Raw genomic sequence first — 25,569 nt, 5'->3', positions numbered from 1 at the left:
CAATACTAGTTATAGATAGTGATAAATTCTTGTCAATTAATGTTTTAAATCGCTCTATACATGTTCAATTTATATATTTCATGTTTCTTTAGTTTTGTATGAACTATTTGAATAAAAAATATATATATATATACAGCAACTTTTCTTTCAAATTAGGTTTTTTTTTGCATATTTAATATTTCTTCATATTGCATTATTCCTTAATATTTATATTTAAATGATAAAACAATTTAAGAGTTGCAAAATAAATGAATATTAAGGTGACGATTATTAAGTAATACAAATAACAAAAATAAAAATATATATATTAAAAAAATCGTAAATGTGATTAAAGTTTTCGTAATAGTATATTTCATTACAAGTGTGGAAAGGCTGTCATTGCAAAGAGTTCCGACAAATGTCTAAAGGATTTAGCTATATCAGCCGGAACAAGTTGCAATGACAGTCGGAACAAGTTGCAATGACGGTTCCGCACGTGTACTGAACGACTATTTTTAATACAGTTGCGAAAAAATTAAGCAATTTAATAAAATAATAAAAAAATAATTTCTGAAAAATGGCGCCAACCGTAGAATATAAGCAGAGTTTTTTTTCTTCACCCATTCTGGTAGGCAAAGGGAACTATATACAGCCAAGTCTTCAGTAGAAGTTTTTTATTGATATGAAATGAAAATGAAATTTAATGAGATGAAATGAAATGAAACCTAACCAAACTCATTCAATCAAATCATTAAATCTGATATTGAAACAAATTATTAGCTTCTTTTTAGAAATATATGTATTTGCATGAATCATAAAAACTTCTATGAATTTTTTTAGTAAAAATTTCATGGTTGGTTTTTCTTTTTAATAAACATTATTTTGACAGTTGAGAAAGAGAACGCACGAGTTCGGGAAAGGTAAAAAAGCACGAGTATGTAATAGCCCACATCCCGAACGCTATACGTCCCTGCAATACGCCACTTTTTGAGCAACTGTATTAAAAAGTATTTTTTTTTTACATGCAATAAGCTTAATTGATCATTTTTACTAGATAGATAAAAGATGGTTCAGTAATATTTCTATATAACCAAACGAAAGAGTGATGCCTGGCTTTTATTATAAAACTTACTCGTAAAAAATATATATAAATATCGTCGTCTATTCCTATGGTAAGCAACTTAATAGGTAACAGCCGGCTGATATAGCTAAATCCTTTTTTTTTGATAAATATACCGATAAATATTACTTATAAATATACTAATACAGATATACACCCAGACTCAGGCGGGAATCGAACCCGCAACCCGCGGAGCAGAAAGCAAGCCACTACAAACTGCGCCAACGAGCTAGTCAACCTTAGCAAGGTTAAAAATTTTCTTATCCTTGTTATTTTCACTATCACGCCGTCGTCAAGGGACCTGAATCAATGTTACCAGAGACAACGTTGTTTATCATATAGAGCTAGTACTGAGGGAGTGAGGGACATTTTCTTTAGTCATAATAGTGACGGTGTTTTTGTAAACCACATGATGTCAACTAGTTTGACACCTGTATTGTGTTTAGATTCTTGTAAGAATGTTATATTCTTTGTCAGGTAGAATGAGATGTTTTCCTGCTACTTTGAGTCAAAGCGTGATCATTATTAGCCTATCTTATTCATTAAATATGCTTTACTAAATTATATAGAGGGTCGCCGGGAAAAACCACGGAGGGCATGGCCTCGGGCGGCATACGAAAGGGGGCTGCATAATCATCACGATTTTTTTCAAATACCTAATAAAAAAATAATTCCAAATCGTGTCCATAATGTAACACACATAAAAAACGAGTGTGCTTTAAACCACAGCACTGAAGTAAAACTTCTTTAGCTCCATCTAACTTATATCTCCCTCTCAACTTCCGTTCGCCTCGCCTGATCACACTTTTCGTAACACTCCTGTCACGCATTCACCAACTTAGTCCCCCAAGTCATGTCAAATCAAGCATGCGTAAAGAAGTTTACTTTATACATAGGTACAGTAGAATGAACGTCTCCTTTATTGAAGTCGGTTAATGAATTAACATAGTGAAAATTCTTCTTGCACTCAGTGTGATAAATTAATCGGCAAAAAAATTAAATGAATTGGTAGGGGTGGCAAATTTTCGATATGGCCCGGGTGGCGAAGTTTCGGTGGGACCCGGTCAAAACCACACTACGCCACTGAGTAATTTAAAAGTTGCCTTAAAACTTACTTTATCTGAGAAATTGTATTAGTTTACAATTTATTGTTTTATCTGACTATTTGAGACTGTTAATGTTTTTTTTTTGCTGTCTTTATGTTTTTGCTTCTCTGTGACCTGTGAAACTGTGTGTAGTTCTGAGATTCAATGGTAAACGTCAAACAGGGATACCGTTGTTTATTTTTAACATTAAAAATTTAAATGAAATCGAGTTTTTTTCGATCACTTAGGTATCATTATAAATAGTTTACTCTTTCCCTATAAATATCTACGTGATATTTAGGTAACTTCATTGGTATTTGAATGGAAAAAGTGCGTTCTTACAAAAAAAGTAAAGCTGTAAATAACTCAAAGAATTTTCTTCCACATTTTGAAATACATTTATTAAACTTACAAATCCAAATAATACTGCGAACTCCAATACTGACCAAGGGGTAGTAATCACCCTAGGCATATTATTACGTGTCTATGAGTCACATATTATTTCATTGCTTTGACAATAATCAAATCTGAATTTTAACATGCGTATATTTAAATCAGGGCTCTTAATCTTAGTAAGGGTTGATAAAACGTAATCTAGGAAAAATAAATCTAAATTAGACCACTAAAAGCATGAAATGCGTGGGAGTGAGCAATAATTTGGTTGAGCGAATAATAATATTTTGTATGTCGTGTAGTTGCACACCTGCAGTGAAAGGTTCCACTCAAACGAAAATAGAAGTATTTGTTGTTGTTGAAATAAATTTAAGGCTGACAATTGGTTGGAGGTGAACACGAAGGGGCTGGACAGGTGACGCGTAGAGACCGATGCGTGTTCAGTGACGCGCGACGCCTCGACCTTCGTTCGTACATTTATCTTCGTGTAACATTTCTAAGTTTTCTATTTCCATATAAATGCGACCTCTGACCGTCACCCCTATAACTTTTATAATTTTATTTCGAATAATTTCCGTTACGTGAAAAGTTCTAGATCTCGACCGAAGCAGATATCCGAAATTGTTGAAATTGTTATCGTTTCGGTAACGATACACCTCGTTAGTGGACAATGGGGAAGGTCGGCTTCGGCCGATACGCTGTTAGTTATACTGGACTAGCATTTGTACATAACATTCTATCCGTTTACGTTACGAAAAACGTTTGTGTCATGTTTTAAATAGAACTATACCTACCACTGATCTAACTTTGAATGATGTCTTCTTTAGTCTTCGATTTTTGCATTTACCGCTGCAAAATATAATTATAGGTCAATATTACCGCGGATAGTAAATAGCGTCGCTTTAGAAACTGCGAGAATAATCGTTAAATCTAAACAGAACCTTGTAACCTCTGATTGGTTCAGAGTTCGCTCCGCTCGGATTCATTTCGTACGCTAAATTTCCATCGCATTTTTCTCTCGCTGTTACCGTTAACTCAAGATGTTAATCTATTTGTTTATGATATCCACACATAGTGTATTTATTCCATTTTGCTTCCATTTTTTTTAAAGTAATACCTAAATTCATTATCCATGGGGTCAATTTATGTTAGGATGATGATGGACTGTGGACTAAAAATCGGCAGTCTTAAGGACTGATTGAACAGTGAAGACTGAACGAGGTCTGACGTTGACGTTATTTTTTTTTCGGTTTATATATTTACTAGCTGACCCCGCAGACGTTGTTTTGCCATAACACAAAATTTCAAATATTTTTCTCAATTAGATCGCAGCACCAACTGTCGGGACAAACTGAAATTAAAATAAAATAATATTTAATATTTGACGCTGCGATGGTAGCGCAGTCTACCGGATCCAATGTAAAACATTCCAAAATTAACAACTACTTATAAATGAAAAATTAGTTAAATAAACATTTTCCAGTGGACCAAATTGTGAATCTAAACCATCCTCGAATCCCCTTGAACTCACACAAAAAAATTCATCAAAATCGGTCCAGCCGTCTAGGAGGAGTTCAGTGATATACGCACGCACACAAGAAATATATATATCAAGATTGTTTGTCCTATTCTTACAGTTTTTGACGACATATAGTATTGTATGTATATAGGAGACAGCTAGAGCTATAGGTACCATATCTAGTCCATTAAAAATGAATAACTTTAAGAAAATTCTCAACATCGCAAAAGGTTACCTATCATATGACGCATGCAGTCATAAATGACAATTTTGAATAAATTTCAAGTATGCCTTTGTATGATATGGCTCCTACATACATTTTCCATTGCAATTGTTCCCCTAATTCTGAAACTTGTAACTGATTTAATTTAGTATGTTTTTAAAAGCTAATCGTGTTACGGAAACGGAATTAAGTATGTTTAATTGTGTATGTTGGTATCAGCGCGTCGAATTATTAACTGCTGAATTCGATTTATTTTACGTTATAAACCGACCGTGAAATTATTTTAAAATTGATTATTTCTGACTAAAAAAGTTAAAAAGTTTGCTGTGTGGTTACGACAGTAAAGAATATAATCAACTCTCTCTTCCCGTAGGTGTCGTAAGAGGCGACTAAGGGATACACAGTTCCACTACCACCTTGGAACTTATAAAGCCGACCGATGGCGGGATAACTATCTCACCGCTGAAGTGTGACTAAAAAACGTTGGATGGGTCTATCTCTAAAAGCATTTGACATTTAGAAGTGAAATCGCAATAAATCTCTCTTTAGAAAAAGCCACTTTAGAACATTTTAAATATTCCCATAGTTTTGAAAAACTACTTGAGGTTTCTTCTCACACATATATTGAGTAATTTTTTGTTTTATTTTTTTTATCCTTCTCCTACGTGGGGAAAGAGGCCTATGCCCAGTAGTGGGATATTACAGGCTGAAGCGACACTAATAATAATAATAATTTTAACATCGCTAGCGCATTGCGTAGTTCACTGCGCACTTGACATCCAATTCATTTCTTCTCTGAGCGTTTTTAGTTGCGCGTCGCGTCGTAACGGTTCACTTTGATGTTACTTTACCTGATTCTGGCGTCGCTTCTTTTTGGACCTTAAGTCGAACACTGTTTTCGAAGACTTATCGACAACTTTGTTTTCAATGAACTTTGAAAGGTTTTCCTCTTGTCTTTAAAGTTTTTAAAATATGCCTTGTTCTATAAATCTAATAGTTGGTTTCAAACTTTTTTTATTCATTAAGAGCCATTTCACAATTTTACGCTCTGCAAGCTTAGGTAAATTTGGTCGCATCGCGCGAGTCGTACGAGCCGCGCGATCTTTGTGCTAGTAAGTATAGTGTGACAACCAAAAGACCATCGTGATCATTTTCTGATGTATAATAAAAATTATAACTATGGTATAAAATGTTTTTTACATAATTAATTTATTAAAAATTTCAAGTATGTTATATAACAACAGTCAATAAATTTAAAATAAAATTAAAAAAATCAATTTTATGAAACAATTTTTTTAAATTGATTTAGTTTTTTCAGTTTACGAATGAATCTAATATTTACGATATGAATAAAAAAGCATTTAATGACATCGACACCGACAAACATATTAATTAACAAATAACAAGACAAACAGATTGAAATGCCTATTTGTATTGATAGTGTGAGAAAAGAAAATTAAATTATACATTTGTTTACAGAAATTATCATTATATTATTTTACAGTCATTTTCGTAATATGTTTATTTTATTTATATTTTATTATGAAAGTATCAAATGCGTTTTATCCGCTATAACAACAGGCGCTTGGCGCGTGTGAGCGAAAGAGACGGCTGCGCAGAATTTGGCGTGGACCTTACCTCTAAGAGCGCTAGCGCTCGACTGATTTACCGGGCTTGATGCGTGGCAATATATACTATCTTTTTATTATTTAATATAAAATGTATTAAAAATAATTACATCTTTTAATTATTTTTTTTGTATTCCTTAATGATGTAAGTTTACTTTGATGAAGATAGTTCGTTAAAATTTCTTAGTTTTCTAAGAGAAATATCGCTTTTAAAATTGTACTTATTTGGAAAATATTCGTAACTTTAAATTTTTTTTATCGTTTAATAGAGATACAAATGGAATAAAAATCTATGATAGTGGACAACAAAATTATATTCCACATATTATGATATTTTTTTAAAATGGTTTCAACGTAGAGGTTATTGAAAAGTAGGACTTCAAAGTATACATTGCGACCGTATACCCAGGGAGGAGGCTGATGAAAAGGTTAATAATTTTATACACATAATATAAATCAAAATTCTGATCTGACTATGGACTACAACAAAGGTTGCTCTATTATATTTCAAGAATATAAATTACATTATTGCATCCAACACTGAGATTAACGACGTCAAAATATTACAATTTCGCGGATTGTTACCGATTTTTGTGAAATGGCTCTTAAAAACTGCGTTTATGTTCGGGTTGAAATGATCATGAAGTTAACAATTATAACGCATATGTGGTTGACAATAATAGAAAGAAATATTGATTTCTATGATTTCCATTTCATTGTACGAGGTTTTTATCCACAAGAGTTAGAGGGCATGGCTACATATAATATGATTAACAATGAATCAGAGTTGATGCGATTTATGACAATAATACAAAAAGTGTATCGTTTAAACCGGATCGTACGGCCGGAATTCCACGCATATTGCAATTAATAATTTAGTAGACATAAAGGATTAGTTTCCTTTTTAATCGTAATTTTGTATTATGATGTATGTATGATAAGAACTATTAAAACGAAATTGAATAATATTCGGTGCAAACATATTTTTTTATATATCTAAGCCGGCAAACAAGCGTACGACTCACCTGATGATAAACGATTACCGTAGCCTATAGACGACTGCAACGTTGCTAACCCTACACCCAATTCCTCCCAAAAGCTCTGTTTACCTTACTCACCTACAGGAGCCCAACACTGCTTGAAAGCAGTATTATTTAGCTGTGATCCTTCTGTGAGGTCGAGGTACATCCCCAGTCGGACTGTTCCATTTTTTTGAACAGGAAATTTATTATATAGAGCGGTACAAAACACAGAAATGACATCTGGCGTACAAGCGATACAGTAAGCTATAGAATAGCTTTAAAACAAATGTGCTTTACACACCCAAAAGCACAACAAATTTAAACCGATTGATTTTCGACTTCTCGGATTCTGTGGCGCCATAAAAGTGTTCCACTTGGTTATTGACTGGTGCCACTTATATCTTTAGTTTGTTAAATGCTTGGCTTGTTTAACTTTGTCATTGTAAAACAATATAACGAGCACAATGATGTTACGTAACACTGAATTAGCAATTGTCTCGTGTTATATGAATTTATTTTGCCGTGAGAAAGCGTGGCCGTCTTTCAATCACGGTCTGTTGAAGAAACAAAGGCTCGATTGATGCTATTATAGAAACTGGGTTAAAGACACCATCACACCTATGTATGTAATGTAAGTGTTAAGCGACGTCAACACCCTTACATAGCGATTGGGTAGTGATGAATTGTTGGAAATATTGCATCAAACAAAATTTTGTCTGTTTTTATTTAGTTACACGTCACATTTTTTTTTTTTTCGTAAAAAAATACGATATATACTTTCTAAATTTACGCCTTTCCTTGGATTTTTATTAATTCAGTCAGACCTTGTATTTAATATAGCGCTTGTAAAAGAAATAAGAGCTTGTAAAAATCAATCAAATCGTTGAGCCGATATCGAGTAACTCAAACTATACTGTAAATGTGTTAGTTAACACGTCATGTTAACAACACAGTCATAACAAAATAACTTTTATTATCTGTATTTACTTCATTCCCTGTATCGATTTTCAAGTTATTATTTGGAATATTACCTTTTAGTTTCCGTTCTTGATGGCGCTTAAGTGACTCATTGTGTGATTTTAGCACTCTTAGCACTAAGTAGTTTTGTAGTTGTTGCTTTTTTAACTAATATAATCTTTACTCATAGTCCAGTCATTACGTCGGAAAAATCGGGTAAGAAATGCAAATGAACCGAGAAAGCCAAATTTTGGATATTACGTGGGGGATGGCTAGAAAAGCTTAAGTTCAAATTGTCGACCAAAATAACCTTGTGGGTTTTCCGCCATCTTGAAAAAAGGGTTAAACTCAGTTTTTTTATCATAACTCGGTTCCCCGTTGAGATACAAAAATTTTTATAGAATACTTTTTTGTTGCTCTTTTTACGATCTACAATTAAAGTCCTATACATTTTTCACGTATCGATCATCGTTATCGAGATATCGTTAAAAAAAGCCACAAATTTTAGGAGAAAAAATTTTTTTTCGCTATTTCCTTTTTTCTCGTGAAAAATATCGAAAAATGTTTGAAATAAAACTTGTAGAGCCTGTTCAGACCTACAAATCCGTTTTTTAATTTTTCATTTTCGAGAAAAATTACGACCTCTAGCGCGCCGCAAAGTGAGTAAGACTGTGCCCGGTGTCGGCTGTGTGAACTTGGCACCCGACTTTGGAAAAAATGTTTTTTTTTGGATTCATTTAATAGATATTGGTTAGTAGTTGATAGTAGTGACAACAACTTTTTTTGTAGTTGTACAAAAAAAAAATTTTTGGCACCAAAAAATATTGCATCCCCCCACATTTAAAATAATTTTTTTTTTCCTTCGATTCTTATAGAGGAACGTTAGTAGATGATTGTAGTGCATTTTGTTTTGTTTTTAGTAAGCTAGAAAAAAAAATTAAAAATATAAAAAATAATAAATTGCGAATAATTATCGTCATGAATTTTACCTCTATAAAATCAATTAGATAGCTTAAATAATTACAATTACAGGTTAATTGAACGATAATTTCCGTAGCGATATATAGTCATCATTTTTTTAGTTTGTGATAGAATTAATATGACATACTCGTAATATATAACAGTATCAGATGCAGTGAAAGTAAGAAAAACAGTGATTCAGTGCGAGCCAGTAACCGATGGATGGTCTTCACAATTACTAAAAACGTCTTAAATTATTGAGGAACTTCCAAAGGGGTTTGTAGTGAAGAAATTTTCGTTTGCAGTAGAATAAAAGTTTAAGGAAATTGAAGTGAGAGCCGCGGAAGTACGAAAATTTCATCTTCAACGATTCGGTGCGAGCCAGTTACCGATGGATGATCTTCACAATTACTACAAACGTGATAAATGATTTAGGGGCCCTCCAAAGAGGTTTGTAGTGAAAAGACTTTCGTTTGTAGTTGAATAAAACTCAGAGAAAATTGAAGTTAAAGTCGCGGTAGTACGAAAATTTCAACTTCGACTGATTCAGTGCGAGCTATTAACCATTCGTGGTCTTCACGATAACTAAAAACGTCTAAAATGATTGAGGGACCTCCAAAGAGGTTTGTAGTGACAAGACTTTCGTTTGTAGTTGAATAAAACTTACAGAAAATTTAAGTGAGACCCGCAGGAGTACAAAAATTTCGACTTCGACTGATTCGGTGCGAGCCATTAACTATTCGTGGTCTTCACGATAACTACAAACGTCAAAAATGATTGAGGGACCTCCAAAGAGGTTTGTAGTGAAAAGACTTTCGTTTGTAGTTGAATAAAACTTAGAGAAAATTGAAGTTAAAGTCGCGGTAGTACGAAAATTTCAACTTCGACTGATTCAGTGCGAGCCATTAACTATTCGTGGTCTTCAGGATAACTACAAACGTCTAAAATGATTGAGGGACCTCCAAAGAGGTTTGTAGTGAAAAGACTTTCGTTTGTAGTTGAATAAAACTTACAGAAAATTTAAGTGAGACCCGCGGTAGTACGAAAATTTCAACTTCGACTGATTCAGTGCGAGCCATTAACTATTCGTGGTCTTCACGATAACTACAAACGTCTAAAATGATTGAGGGATCTCTATGGAGGTTTGTAGTGAAAAGACTTTCGCTTGTAGTTGAATAAAACTTACAGAAAATTGAAGTTAAAGCCGCGGAAGTACGAAAATTTCGACTTCGACTGATTCGGTGCGAGCCATTAACTATTCGTGGTCTTCACGATAACTACAAACGTCTAAAATGATTGAGGGACCTTCAAAGAGGTTTGTAGTGAAAAGACTTTCGTTTGTAGTTGAATAAAACTAACAGAAAATTTAAGTGAGACCCGCGGGAGTACGAAAATTTCGACTTCGACTAATTCGGTGCGAGCCATTAACTATTCGTGGTGTTCACGATAACTACAAACGTCTAAAATGATTGAGGGACCTCCAAAGAGGTTTGTAGTGACAAGACTTTCGTTTGTAGTTGAATAAAACTTAGAGAAAATTGAAGTTAAAGCCGCGGTAGTACGAAAATTTCAACTTCGACTGATTCAGTGCGAGCCATTAACTATTCGTGGTCTTCACGATAACTACAAACGTCTAAAACGATTGAGAGACCTCCAAAGAGGTTTGTAGTGAAAAGACTTTCGTTTGTAGTTGAATAAAACTTAGAGAAAATTTAAGTGAGACCCGCGGGAGTACGAAAATTTCGACTTCGACTGATTCGGTGCGAGCCATTAACTATTCGTGGTCTTCACGATAACTACAAACGTCTAAAATGATTGAGGGACCTCCAAAGAGGTTTGTAGTGACAAGACTTTCGTTTGTAGTTGAATAAAACTAACAGAAAATTTAAGTGAGACCCGCGGGAGTACGAAAATTTCGACTTCGACTGATTCGGTGCGAGCCATTAACTATTCGTGGTCTTCACGATAACTACAAACGTCTAAAATGGTTGAGGGACCTCCAAGGAGGTTTGTAATGAAAAGAATTTCGTTTGTAGTTGAATAAAACTTACAGAAAATTGAAGTTAAAGCCGCGGAAGTACGAAAATATCGATTTCTGCATATTCCGTGTGAGCCACTACATATGGATGGTCTTTACGGTTACTACGAACGTCTTAAATGATTGAGGGACCTCCAAAGAGGTTTGTAGTGACAAGACTTTCGTTTGTAGTTGAATAAAACTTACAGAAAATTTAAGTGAGACCCGCGGGAGTACAAAAATTTCGACTTCGACTGATTCGGTGCGAGCCATTAACTATTCGTGGTCTTCACGATAACTACAAACGTCAAAAATGATTGAGGGACCTCCAAAGAGGTTTGTAGTGAAAAGACTTTCGTTTGTAGTTGAATAAAACTTAGAGAAAATTGAAGTTAAAGTCGCGGTAGTATGAAAATTTCAACTTCGACTGATTCCATTTCTCCATAAATTTAGAATGCGATTTTGAAATATTAGGGAAATACATAACTGCGTAATACACGAATCGAGAAATATCATAACTGTGGCGTTTTACTAGCGGCTTAACTCGGCTTTGCACGAGTAGTAGGTATATTATTTAGCGGCTGTGAGCCGGGAGCCGAGCGGCGCGGGGAGTGATTGCATCGAGTCTCGTCTTTGATGTGAAGCCGCTGACTGATTATATTTTTGCGCGTATTTTTTTTCATTCGGCAATAATTCCGTAGATATTCGTTTAAATTTAGTGATGTAAAAGAATGACAAAATGTAAATGATATAGAAACTAACGTACATTAATTGATAATCGCTTAAGAATTACCGCATTGTAAGTGGCCATGTTTTAAAACAATTAAATAAAAGGTTCAGTATCCGCCAACCCGCATTGGAGCAGCGTGGTGGATTAAGCTCTGATCCTTCTCCTACATGGGGAAAGAGGCCTATGCCCAGTAGTGGGATATTACAGGCTGAAGCGAGTAAATAAAAGGTTCTAGTTTCGTAGGTACTTCTTAGTAGTAACAGGAGGTTTTAAGTTCGTCTGTATATACTTTGTGTCACTAGCGAACCGCCCTGGCTCCGCACTGGTGCAATGCTGATACTAAATATAAAATATAAAAAATATATATAAAATAATTTAGATATATAAAAAGTGTAAAATAAAATAAATACAATACATAATACGGCACAAACACCCAGATCTCTGATCCTTCTCCTACATGGGGAAAGAGGCCTATGCCCAGTAGCGGGATATTACAGGCTGAAGCGTAATACATAATACTAGCTGTGCCCGCGACTTTGTCCGCGTGGAATTCAACAAAAAAGTTATTGTTCAGTTTGCAGAGTTATAAAATAAATAAATTACTAAAACACAAGTAGCCTAAGTTACTCCTTATTACATCAGCTATCTGCCAATGAAAGTCCCGTCAATATAGGTCCAGCCGTTTCAGCGATTAGCCGGAAAAACAGACAGACAGGCAAAAATTATAAAAAATGTTATTTTCGTATATGTACCGTGTATACATACATATGAATTTTATTAAAAGCGGTTATTTTAATATTACAAACAGACACTCCAATTTTATTTATTTTTATAGATTGAGATGTATAGATATGCGCAAAAAAAGTGTTTATTTACGACGTCACATTAGAAACTTCAAAAACTATCAGTGTTCCTCTACTGCATACACATAAACCTTCCTCTGGAATCACTCTATTTACTAAAGAAAACCGCATCAAAATCCGTTGTGTAGTTTTAAAGATCTAAGTATACAGACAAGGGGAAGTGACTTTGTTTTATACTACCTACGTAGGATACCTCGATAACTTTATACTGGATGTATCGATTTTTATGATTCTTTTTTAAATCGAAAGCTGGTGCTTGTCATGTTCTTCTACGTAAATTTGATCGTGTTCTGACATGTATTTTTGTTATATGCGTTTACTAGCGATCCGCCCCGGCTTCGCACGGGTGCAATGCTGATACAATTGCCTTAACTTTAAATTCAAACCAAGATTTTAGTAGAAGAAATACAATGGATAAATTATGGTTTTAATGTAATCCTATCCAATCTCATGTACACTATAAGTGCTGTTTAAAAATTTACCTTAACTACTGGTCGCCCAAAGGTCAAAATTCGACCATAACTGATTTAAGTTATTTTATTATACAAAGTTTGAGCATTATTAAGGTTTTGTTGCCAAAAACTATACTTCTACAATAAAAAAGTATATAGGCGTGTGTGTGTCAAACACATGGTAGTGTGTTTTTTTTATTGATTATATGTATTTTTATACATAATTAAAAAAATATTTTATTCTGCACTCTTTCTCTATATAAACTATTCGTATGCGTAATTTAAAACTCCTCTGTTCGAGCAATTTTCGTTAAAAGGTTACAAAGTTTTTACTTCACGTATCAATATATAGATACTGACTAAAGTACGAACATACAATTTCGAAAAAATTGTCGCGATGAAAATCAAGTTTTGTCTTTAAAAAAGAATTCACTTTAGTATTAAAATACTATTATACAGTTTCAAATATATATTTTTAATTTATCGTAACGTACTTATAAGTTTCGGATTACGTTGTCGCGCTGAACAGCATATTTTATAAGCATATACCTAAATCTTTAAGTGATAATATATATTGTATGCTGTGTGGTTACTTTCGTACTTCCGCGGCTTCTGGTTCTATTTTCTTTAAGTTTTATTCAGCTAAAAACGAAAATTTTCTAAAAACAAACCTCCACAGATGTCCATGAATCATTTTAGACGTTTGTAGTAATCGTTAACAACATCCAGCGGTAAGTGGCTCGCATCGAATCAGTCGAAGTCAAAATTTTCGTACTTTTGCGGCTTTAACTTCAATTTTCTGTAAGTTTTATTCAACTACAAAAAAACATTTTTTCACTACAAACCTCAATAGAGGTGCCTAAATCATTTTAGACGTTTTTAGTAATTGTAAATAACATCCATCGGTAATTGGCTCGCACCGAATTAGTCGAAGACGAGATTGACGTACTTTCGCGGCTTTAACTTCAATTTTCTGTAAGTTTTATTCAACTACAAACGAAAGTCTTTTCACTACAAACCTCCATCATCATTATCATCATCATTACAGCCTATACAGTCCACTGCTGGACATAGGCCTCCACAAGTTTACGCCAAAAATAACGTGAACTCATGTGTTTTGCCCATAGTCACCACGCTGGGCAGGCAACTACAAACGAAAGTCTTTTCACTAGATACCTCTTTGGAGGTTCTTTAATCATTTAAGACGTTCGTAGTAACCGTAAAGACCATCCATATGTAGTGGCTCACACGGAATATGCAGAAATCGATATTTTCGTACTTCCGCGGCTTTAACTTCAATTTTCTGTAAGTTTTATTCAACTACAAACGAAAGTCTTTTCATTACAAACCTCTTTGGAGGTCCCTCAATCATTTTAGACGTTTGTAGTTATCGTGAAGACCACAAATAGTTAATGGCTCGCACCGAATCAGTCGAAGTCGAAATTTTCGTACTCCCGCGGGTCTCACTTAAATTTTCTGTTAGTTTTATTCAACTACAAACGAAAGTCTTTTCACTACAAACCTCCATAGAGATCCCTCAAAGATTTATGACGTTTGTAGTTATCGTGAAGACCACGAATAGTTAATGGCTCGCACCGAATCAGTCGAAGTCGAAATTTTCGTACTCCCGCGGGTCTCACTTAAATTTTCTGTTAGTTTTATTCAACTACAAACGAAAGTCTTTTCACTACAAACCTCCATAGAGATCCCTCAATCATTTTAGACGTCTGTATTTATCGTGAAGACCACGAATAGTTAATGGCTCGCACTGAATCAGTCGAAGTTGAAATTTTCGTACTACCGCGGCTTTAACTTCAATTTTCTCTAAGTTTTATTCAACTACAAACGAAAGTCTTTTCACTACAAACCTCTTTGAAGGTCCCTCAATCATTTTAGACGTTTGTAGTTATCGTGAAGACCACGAATAGTTAATGGCTCGCACCGAATCAGTCGAAGTCGAAATTTTCGTACTCCCGCGGGTCTCACTTAAATTTTCTGTAAGTTATATTCAACTACAAACGAAAGTCTTTTCACTACAAACCTCCATAGAGATCCTTCAATCATTTTAGACGTTTGTAGTCATCGTGAAGACCACGAATAGTTAATGGCTCGCACTGAATCAGTCGAAGTCGAAATTTTCGTACTCCCGCGGGTCTCACTTAAATTTTCTGTAAGTTTTATTCAACTACAAACAAATTTTTTTTTACTACATACCTCTTTGGAGGTCCCTCAAAGATTTATGACGTTTGTAGTTATCGTGAAGACCACGAATAGTTAATGGCTCGCACCGAATCAGTCGAAGTCGAAATTTTCGTACTCTCGCGGGTCTCACTTAAATTTTCTGTTAGTTTTATTCAACTACAAATGAATTTTTTTTACTACATACCTCTTTGGAGGTCCCTCAATGATTTATGACGTTTGTAGTAATTTTGAAGATCATCCATCGGTAACTGGCTCGCACCGAATCAGTCAAAGTCGAAGTTTTCGTACTCCCGCGGCTTTAACTTCAATTTTCTGTAAGTTTTATTCAACTACAAACGAAAGTCTTTTCATTAAAAACCTCTTTGGAGGTCCCTCAATCATTTTAGACGTTTGTAGTTATCGTGAAGACCACGAATAGTTAATGGCTCGCACCGAATCAGTCGAAGTCGAAATTTTCGTACTCCCGCGGGTCTCACTTAAATTTTCTGTTAGTTTTATTCAACTGCAAACGAAAGTCTTTTCACTACAAACCTCCATAGAGATCCCTCAATCATTTTAGACGTTTGTAGTTATCGTGAAGACCACGAATAGTTAATGGCTCGCACCGAATCAGGCGAAGTCGAAATTTTCGTACTCCCGCGGGTCTCACTTAAATTTTCTGTTAGTTTTATTCAACTACAAACGAAAGTCTTTTCACTACAAACCTCCATAGAGATCCCTCAATCATTTTAGACGTTTGTATTTATCGTGAAGACCACGAATAGTTAATGGCTCGCACTGAATCAGTCGAAGTTGAAATTTTCGTACTACCGCAGCTTTAACTTCAATTTTCTCTAAGTTTTATTCAACTACAAACGAAAGTCTTTTCACTAAAAACCTCTTTGGAGGTCCCTCAATCATTTTTGACGTTTGTAGTTATCGTGAAGACCACGAATAGTTAATGGCTCGCACCGAATCAGTCGAAGTCGAAATTTTTGTACTCCCGCAGGTCTCACTTAAATTTTCTGTAAGTTTTATTCAACTACAAACGAAAGTCTTGTCACTACAAACCTCTTTGGAGGTCCCTCAATCATTTAAGACGTTCGTAGTAACCGTAAAGACCATCCATATGTAGTGGCTCACACGGAATATGCAGAAATCGATATTTTCGTACTTCCGCGGCTTTAACTTCAATTTTCTGTAAGTTTTATTCAACTACAAACAAATTTTTTTTTACTACATACCTCTTTGGAGGTCCCTCAAAGATTTATGACGTTTGTAGTTATCGTGAAGACCACGAATAGTTAATGGCTCGCACCGAATCAGTCGAAGTCGAAATTTTCGTACTCTCGCGGGTCTCACTTAAATTTTCTGTTAGTTTTATTCAACTACAAATGAATTTTTTTTACTACATACCTCTTTGGAGGTCCCTCAATCATTTTAGACGTTTGTAGTTATCCTGAAGACCACGAATAGTTAATGGCTCGCACTGAATCAGTCGAAGTTGAAATTTTCGTACTACCGCGACTTTAACTTCAATTTTCTCTAAGTTTTATTCAACTACAAACGAAAGTCTTTTCACTACAAACCTCTTTGGAGGTCCCTCAATCATTTTTGACGTTTGTAGTTATCGTGAAGACCACGAATAGTTAATGGCTCGCACCGAATCAGTCGAAGTCGAAATTTTTGTACTCCCGCGGGTCTCACTTAAATTTTCTGTAAGTTTTATTCAACTACAAACGAAAGTCTTGTCACTACAAACCTCTTTGGAGGTCCCTCAATCATTTTAGACGTTTGTAGTTATCGTGAAGACCACGAATAGTTAATGGCTCGCACCGAATCAGTCGAAGTCGAAATTTTCGTACTCCCGCGGGTCTCACTTAAATTTTCTGTTAGTTTTATTCAACTACAAACGAAAGTCTTTTCACTACAAACCTCCATAGAGATCCCTCAATCATTTTAGACGTTTGTAGTTATCGTGAAGACCACGAATAGTTAATGGCTCACACTGAATCAGTCGAAGTTGAAATTTTCGTACTACCGCGGCTTTAACTTCAATTTTCTCTAAGTTTTATTCAACTACAAACGAAAGTCTTTTCACTACAAACCTCTTTGGAGGTCCCTCAATCATTTTAGACGTTTGTAGTTATCGTGAAGACCACGAATGGTTAATAGCTCGCACTGAATCAGTCGAAGTTGAAATTTTCGTACTACCGCGACTTTAACTTCAATTTTCTCTAAGTTTTATTCAACTACAAACGAAAGTCTTTTCACTACAAACCTCTTTGGAGGGCCCCGAAATCATTTATCACGTTTGTAGTAATTGTGAAGATCATCCATCGGTAACTGGCTCGCACCGAATCGTTGAAGATGAAATTTTCGTACTTCCGCGGCTCTCACTTCAATTTCCTTAAACTTTTATTCTACTGCAAACGAAAATTTCTTCACTACAAACCCCTTTGGAAGTTCCTCAATAATTTAAGACGTTTTTAGTAATTGTGAAGACCATCCATCGGTTACTGGCTCGCACTGAATCACTGTTTTTCTTACTTTCACTGCATCTGATACTGTTATATATTACGAGTATGTCATATTAATTCTATCACAAACTAAAAAAATGATGACTATATATCGCTACGGAAATTATCGTTCAATTAACCTGTAATTGTAATTATTTAAGCTATCTAATTGATTTTATAGAGGTAAAATTCATGACGATAATTATTCGCAATTTATTATTTTTTATATTTTTAATTTTTTTTTCTAGCTTACTAAAAACAAAACAAAATGCACTACAATCATCTACTAACGTTCCTCTATAAGAATCGAAGGAAAAAAAAAATTATTTTAAATGTGGGGGGATGCAATATTTTTTGGTGCCAAAAATTTTTTTTTTGTACAACTACAAAAAAAGTTGTTGTCACTACTATCAACTACTAACCAATATCTATTAAATGAATCCAAAAAAAACATTTTTTCCAAAGTCGGGTGCCAAGTTCACACAGCCCCCGGTGTCGATTTAGCCGCTCGCACGGTTGTATCCACAACGTAAAAATGAATGAATTATTTGCTTAAGGGAATTATTTTTAAGAGAATTATTGGTTAAGGGAATTATTGCTATACGAAATAAATGAATAAACCAGCCAAATTATAAATCAAAAACATGAAATTTTTAAAGATCCTCAGGAATGGGGTTGGCGACAGACGAATTACGGGCTTGAGCCAATTTGCACCACAGCCGCACCCGCTCCACCTGAACTTTTAAAACTAATTTCGTGCAAATGTAAAGGAAAGTGTGGGGCTGCTTGTGGGTGCAGGAAAGCAGGAATTAGTTGCTCGGTTATTTGCCTGCACTGCAATGGACAAACATGCGACAATGTCGCCAAAGTCGAGATATTATTCAACGATGATTAGGTACGAAGATGAAGATTACGAATTTTGGACCGTCACAGCATCATTTCCTGCGATTGAAGAATTTACACGACTCGAAGAGTGTACCGAGGAGGAACTTCAACAGCAGCCAGGACCATCAAAACGGAGAAAAACGTGTGACAATAATGACTACGTGCAATTATTATTTTTGCTGCATAAAAATTTTTTGATTAATAAATTTCATGTTTTTGATTTATAATTTGGCTGGTTTATTCATTTATTTCGTATAGCAATAATTCCCTTAACCAATAATTCTCTTAAAAATAATTCCCTTAAGCAAATAATTCATTCATTTTTACGTTGTGGATACAACATAAAAATGTACATACACAAATCGACACCGGGCACAGTCTTACTCACTTTGCGGCGCGCTAGAGGTCGTAATTTTTCTCGAAAATGAAAAATTAAAAAACGGATTTGTAGGTCTGAACAGGCTCTACAAGTTTTATTTCAAACATTTTTTGATATTTTTCACGAGAAAAAAGGAAATAGCGAAAAAAACTTTTTTCTCCTAAAATTTGTGGCTTTTTTTAACGATATCTCGATAACGATGATCGATACGTGAAAAATGTATAGGACCTTAATTGTAGATCGTAAAAAGAGCAACAAAAAAGTATTCTATAAAAAAATTTGTATCTCAACGGGGAACCGAGTTATGATAAAAAAACTGAGTTTAACCCTTTTTTCAAGATGGCGGAAAACCCACAAGGTTATTTTGGTCGACAATTTGAACTTAAGCTTTTCTAGCCATCCCCCACGTAATATCCAAAATTTGGCTTTCTCGGTTCATTTGCATTTCCAAATGTATATAATGACTGGACTATCAGAATATTTTCGATTCGAGAAACATTGTGATGACTGATAAATAATAAAAATGTAATAGAAATTGATAGATATTGCGATCTCAATGCAGATAATATGCTTTTTTTGTTTTATGGAGTATGCGTGTGTTACGTTTTCATATCGTGACTAATATATCGATTGCTGAATATTCAATTCACTAAAAAGTAGTACATTTTTACTTTTACTTAAGTATTTTATAGACTAGACGATAATAAAGTCTAGTTAGTAGTTTTAAATGAAATAATTCTTAAAGACTAAAACACATATTAAAATACGTCTAATGAACTATAAATTTGGTGAATCATTGTGTCTAGAAATCGTTCGTATTGATTGGTTTTTCGGTCATAGTAAACATGTTGACAAAATCACTAAACATTAATTTTGTACTCGAATACGATTTAACTTTAAAAGTGCTTGTATTAGTTGTTTGAGTTTAAACACTTCTTTAGTTAATAATATTACTTACTAGTTGTATTGTATAACTTAGTTCGCTTAGATTTATGGTCTGAATTAAGGAAACGCGTTTACAGTAGAAGGTTGTAGGTAAATAATTGTAATTATACACAGCAATAGTATTTTTAGTCTGGCTTGGATTTAATCTAAATCTAAATTTAGATGATCAAGGAAGCAAGATCTGGGTAAATGATATTGTCTTCATTTTGGTCGTTTTTCCTGCGCATATCGCAAGTTGTCTTTAGGTTAATTATCAAGTTTCTACCGCGATGCGGTAAATTCACACGGCGTTGGTTTTCAAGATAATACCTGCACACGATGATTGGACGTATTTTGTACAGTTACCGTGCGATGTCTGAGATGCATAGCTCGTAACTTTGTCATAAATCGTTTCTACCTTCTATATTGTCTACAAGGAAGTCACTTTGTATCTTATACTATACTAGACGATCTGCTCGGTTTCACTCGAGTTTATATTAACTGAATTTTCTCGAATTTTTTTGTAGTGGTATAAACCAACAAACTCTTGTCATTGATGCCTTAAATTTTTTGGGCTTTCGTACATTATGGGCACTACAATGCTCGTCGTAGTCTGATAGATAGGCTCCTATAAAAAAGTTGATTAGTCGACCTGTTAAATCTTTAAATATGCGCTTCAAATGATAGTTTATCAATACCGTAAATAAATTAGGATATTATCATATGAAAAGACGTCGAGCCAAAGTCCTCAGTCGCCGGTGGCGGCAGTTGGCACCGTTTTTGACCGTTACTCAGGTATTTATGTTGAACCGTAGCGCGCATCTTTGCACGTTTGCTAAAATGCATTACAATTTACATGCAGTCTATATTAATGCGAAATGTAATATTCGTTGCTATTGACTTGAAACTGCTTTTAGTTAATACTTTTATTGAGTAATTTGTTAATTAACTCAATAATTACTAAATAATTTTTCACTCTATTTGTTTTAATGTACTATTGATAAAATAAAGAGGAGGTCGATTGTCATAGTAGAGTACGTTATCTCCTTTCCTGTTGTTATTTTTTGGTCAACCAGTCTATGATAGTTGAGATTCATATAATAATGGACTCGACAATAACCGTTTCTATTGTTGTGTCGGTTAATGGCTCATAAGCAAAGTTCTGCTAGACTATAAAAAAATTCGCTAGACTGTTAGATTAAGGGTGGGACACAAAAGGCAGTGTTGCTTGACACGGCTCTTGTTGCGCTCAATCTGGAGTATTAACTACCGGTACAGGTGGGTCTCAACTCTTTACCTACTATAAGAGCACAGAGGATTTTTTAAAGTTTTGTATGTCATAAATAAAATGAATATTGTAATGAAAATATTTATAATGTAAGCTCATAAGCTGCGAGTCTTTATTAGAGTGACATACCTTTATTATTTACTAGCGACTCGCCGGATAAAACCGGGTTCGCCCGGTTGCAAAAACTATCAGTGTTCCTCTACCATATTATTATACATATAAACCTTCCGCTAGAATCACTCTATTTACTATAGAAAATCGCATCAAAATCCGTAGTTTTAAAGATCTAAGCATACATACAGAGCGACTTTGTACTATGTAATGATTCTCCTATTTAGGCTCGAGTCAGATGATGCAGCGATTCAAATGATCTATTTGTATTGCTTATTGCGCATTGTTTGTTTTTATGATTACAATGCATGACAGAATTTACATCAACTTGAGCGGCCCAATAAGAATGTATGCGAATTTTATAAATTGGTTCTTTGTTTGCTGTTTTGAATGCGCGAATTTCGATGTCTATAGATTTAATTTTTAGAATATTTTTTAAAGTCGGAATCACTGTTTATTAAATTGCAAGCTTTACGATTTATAGGAACCGTATGCGTCACAGCACCAGCCTGTCGTCCTCATTGTAACTCTTATATAAAATTGTGACACAATAGAGACTAATTAAGCAAGTCCCCCAACATGCATACTTTTAAAAATGTTCATCAAACTTAAGAGCGACATCATCATCATATGTTTGTATAATGTCGTCTTTCATCACAACGTGACTCCGCTCCGTGGTGATGTGACTAAGTTTTATCACTCGACCTTTACTCCACCCTCGTGTTCGACTATAGTCATGGCCGGAGTGCTCGCGTGTTTCCAGATCCTTGAGGCTCTTCACTAAATTTTGTGAAGTAGTCTCGAGTAAATATTTTATTGTTTATTTGAAGACTGAACTCGGAAGTGACAATGTGTTTTGTCATAGTTCCAAGTTGCCAAGCTCCAAGGTAGTGAAACTGTGTAATCCCTTAGTCGCCTCTTACGACACCTATGAGAAGAGAGGGGATTGCTATATTCTTTACTGCCGTAACCATACAGCAGTATAATGTACATAAATCCAGTTATTTCTCAGAATCATTGTCAATCATAAGGTCAATATCCTGAGGTTTAGTTCAAAGACTTAAGATAGATTATAATTTATGGGATTTCTAACTTGCAAAAACGTTTTTTACGTATTTTATAATTAATTTTATTTAGAAAATGTGCGAAATAGACCTTCTAACTTTCCGACTTTCTGGTATATTTATAATTTGCCTAAAGAGTTTTCATATCACATCATGTAATAAATCTTAAACTCAAAGCTATTCTACAATTCGTTGTCCGTGTCGCTTGTCCGAGTGTCAATTTATTTTCTATACAACGGTGGAGGCCGTTCTCACGAATTGTCGTTCGTCTTTTTGTCAATTTTACCGCTAACTACGACAAAAATACACTAGCGTTGTTTATTCATTAATTTTAACTTTTATTACAAAGCACGTGTTATAAGAAGAAAGAAATCGTAAGAAATGTCTTTAAATAACTTCTATTGTTTTTTTTTGGGACAAGATAAACGCTTTGAATAGTACATGTGACGTCATGAGATGTAGATTCTCGGAAACGTAAAGAAATGGTATGAAATATGAATGAGCGGTGAGTCCCTGAGTCAACCGCTCTCGTAGCCTGTAGTGCGGGTTTTGGGAAGGCGAGGCATGAGTCATGTCCGTGTGACGTCACCGAGCCGCTATGCGCGCGCGCAACCGCCTCGTACACAAACAAGCCTCCTCAAAACATTTTAATGTGGGCTTCGACTTTAAGATAGCGGTACATATCGTATATAATAAGGTTGTTTTCAACGCTAAAATGTAGATCGGAGCTTAAAGCTTGCTAAAATAATGTTTTCATAGAAAAGTTACGCATCAAGATATTATTAGTAATCTATACAAATAAATAAAATTGAAGTGTATTTTTGTAATATTAAAATAACCTCTTTTTACTAAATACATATGTACATATATCAAAATACCATTTTTTAGAATTTTTGTCTTTCTGTGTCTGTTCGTCGAGCTAATCTCTGAAACGATTGGACGGATTTTGACGGTACTTTTACTGGCACATAGCTGATGTCATAGGGAGTAACTTAGTCTACTTTTATTTTAGACTTTTTTTTATTTTATAACTGCGAATTGAACAATATCTATTTTGTTAAATTCTACGCGGACGAAGTCGCGGGCACAGCTAGTTTTAAATATATAATCCTTATGTGCTAAAAAGAGAACTAAATACACGTGTGTTTATGACTGACGTGAAACAAATTGGTTTAAGTCGGTAATTTGTATGCTAGCCAGTTGTCAATAATATTCTAGCTAATAAAAATAAAACAATGTCAATAAATAAGAATATCATACACGCGCTTAATGTTGTAGACGTTAGTGTCAAAATAAAAAAATTAATTTACCTTTAGAGAATTTTTTTTTTGGTAATCTTACTAAAAATCAAACAAGTTGTAGACCCATTTTTAAAGATCTTACGCTAATTTCAAGTAAAAAGTAACACAGACTTTAAAAGTGTAAACTTAATTAAACTTTAGTTAATACTTTAAAGTTTAATTGCGAAGTTTCTGGCCGATTCTTCTCTGCAGAAACTATATTCTCAATCGATTGTCGCTATATTTATAATTATAATTAATTAATTAAGACAAATATAATTTTATATTGAAATCGACGATTAAAAGGTGGTCATGAATCCCAATTGAATAGAGTAATTTTTATTTCGACTGCATTGCCTTTTTACCAGATATATTAACAAATATTTGTCTAAAGTATAAATTCAATTCAATGTTGCAAGTTGCTATGAAACAAGAATATAATAATGCGTCTATTTAGAAGTTTTAACTTGATAAGGAGGAATAACTTGTCAAGCGATGTGAAGCGAAAGGATATGAAGCTACTGTCACACCTGTGCGGTCACGCGAACTCTTTGTGCCTTTGTTTTACCTGACTCATGCTTTCTTGATATTAGCATGTTGATAATATTATTTCTAATTGGATTCCCACTTTTGTCGAGGGACAAAAAGCCTTTTTATAAAAATAATAATCGTTGAAATAATAATGCAAAGAATACAATGCAAATTATATGAGAACTATTCATTGTTTATCAATACGTTCGTCTTAACATTCCTAAATTATTTGGTTTTGTTAGTCATCGGTGTTGTTAAGTCACATATGATAGATGCTCACGAAAAAATATAACTGGCTATCGATTAGCAGGTTCGATCCCCGCTAATGAAAAGCACCGTACTGCGTACAGCGTCTGTTGTCGGCTTTTGTATTCCGTTTCTTTCTAAACTCTCTGGAAACGGTTTAATTCTACTAGGAGCTCTTGAATGAGAAGTGTTAATTTATTTGTAGTATGATTGATAATCCAATGTTTCAAATTGACCCGCCTTTAACTCTAATAGTAATATACGTTTATAGATATATATCTAATCGCAGTATGTTACAACAACGGTCCCGAAGCCGCTGCCTTCCGCAGATAATTATCTAAACCGTTGCTCGAGGTGCTCGAACACCGCAACAGTCCAATAAGGCCCACTTGCGGTGCGAGGCCGGTAATCATCCATTGTTGTTAGAACAACAATGGCGTCTCCTCTCGCTCTTATCTCCACGCACTGAAGGCCGTTCTTCACTGTCCGCCTCGCATCCTCGCGAAGTGAGCTAATCTCGTATACGTGGTTTATTTTATGTTATTATGTATCTACTTGTGTTGCATGTTGGGTTTGTAGCGACAGTAAAAAGTATGAGGTAGTAGTGTTAGCCTAAACGGCAAAAACAACGAAATGTTGGCTCAAGTGGTTGAAGCAATATGTGGGTTCTTAGCGAATTCCATTTTTATCGTTTTTAAGTGGGTAACATATGTATATTATCCCTGGTCGTGGGAACTAAAATTTAAATGAATACATTTTTTAAGTTGGCACTTCAGTTATACATACAGACTATGCAATTATGTACGCTCATGTCAATATTTTTCATTTAGATAAATTTAAATATTATTTTTATTACTTTAAAAAATCTTCTAGTTTTAATTGTTTTTTGATTCGCTATATAAAGCAAGTGTGAGCCAATCATTAGGAAAATTAATTGTCTGAATGAGGGTTTCTTTTTCGACAGTACGACAGTTTTGTCATTTTCCTCGTTATCGGCTGACGATCGCCCACAGCTTTATATAGGCCTGGGCAAGCGACTCCACCTGGTCGTCGACCAGCTTCCGTTACAATTGACAATAATATTTAGTTTATTGTGTGAAGAGAGTCTTTAACAAATAAGTTGTATGAATCATGAATAGTAGTAACGATATAAATTTGATTAAAATGTGATGAAAACCATCTCATATCTCCCTCCATTCCAGGTGTAAAATTT

The 25,569-nt window shown here is 34.5% G+C and overlaps 1 protein-coding gene across 1 annotated transcript in view; it reads left to right on the top strand.

Annotated features, from left to right (window-relative positions):
• The window catches only part of LOC123662610 (protein crumbs), an 87,286-nt gene that overhangs the window by 627 nt on the left and 61,090 nt on the right, over nt 1–25,569 (top strand). The window lies entirely within an intron of this gene.

The sequence above is a fragment of the Melitaea cinxia genome, chromosome 2, assembly GCF_905220565.1.
Source record: "Melitaea cinxia chromosome 2, ilMelCinx1.1, whole genome shotgun sequence".
In the NCBI taxonomy this organism is placed as follows: domain Eukaryota; kingdom Metazoa; phylum Arthropoda; class Insecta; order Lepidoptera; family Nymphalidae; genus Melitaea; species Melitaea cinxia.
Note: the sequence above shows the minus strand (reverse complement) of the source record. Positions and strands in the feature narration are given on the sequence as shown.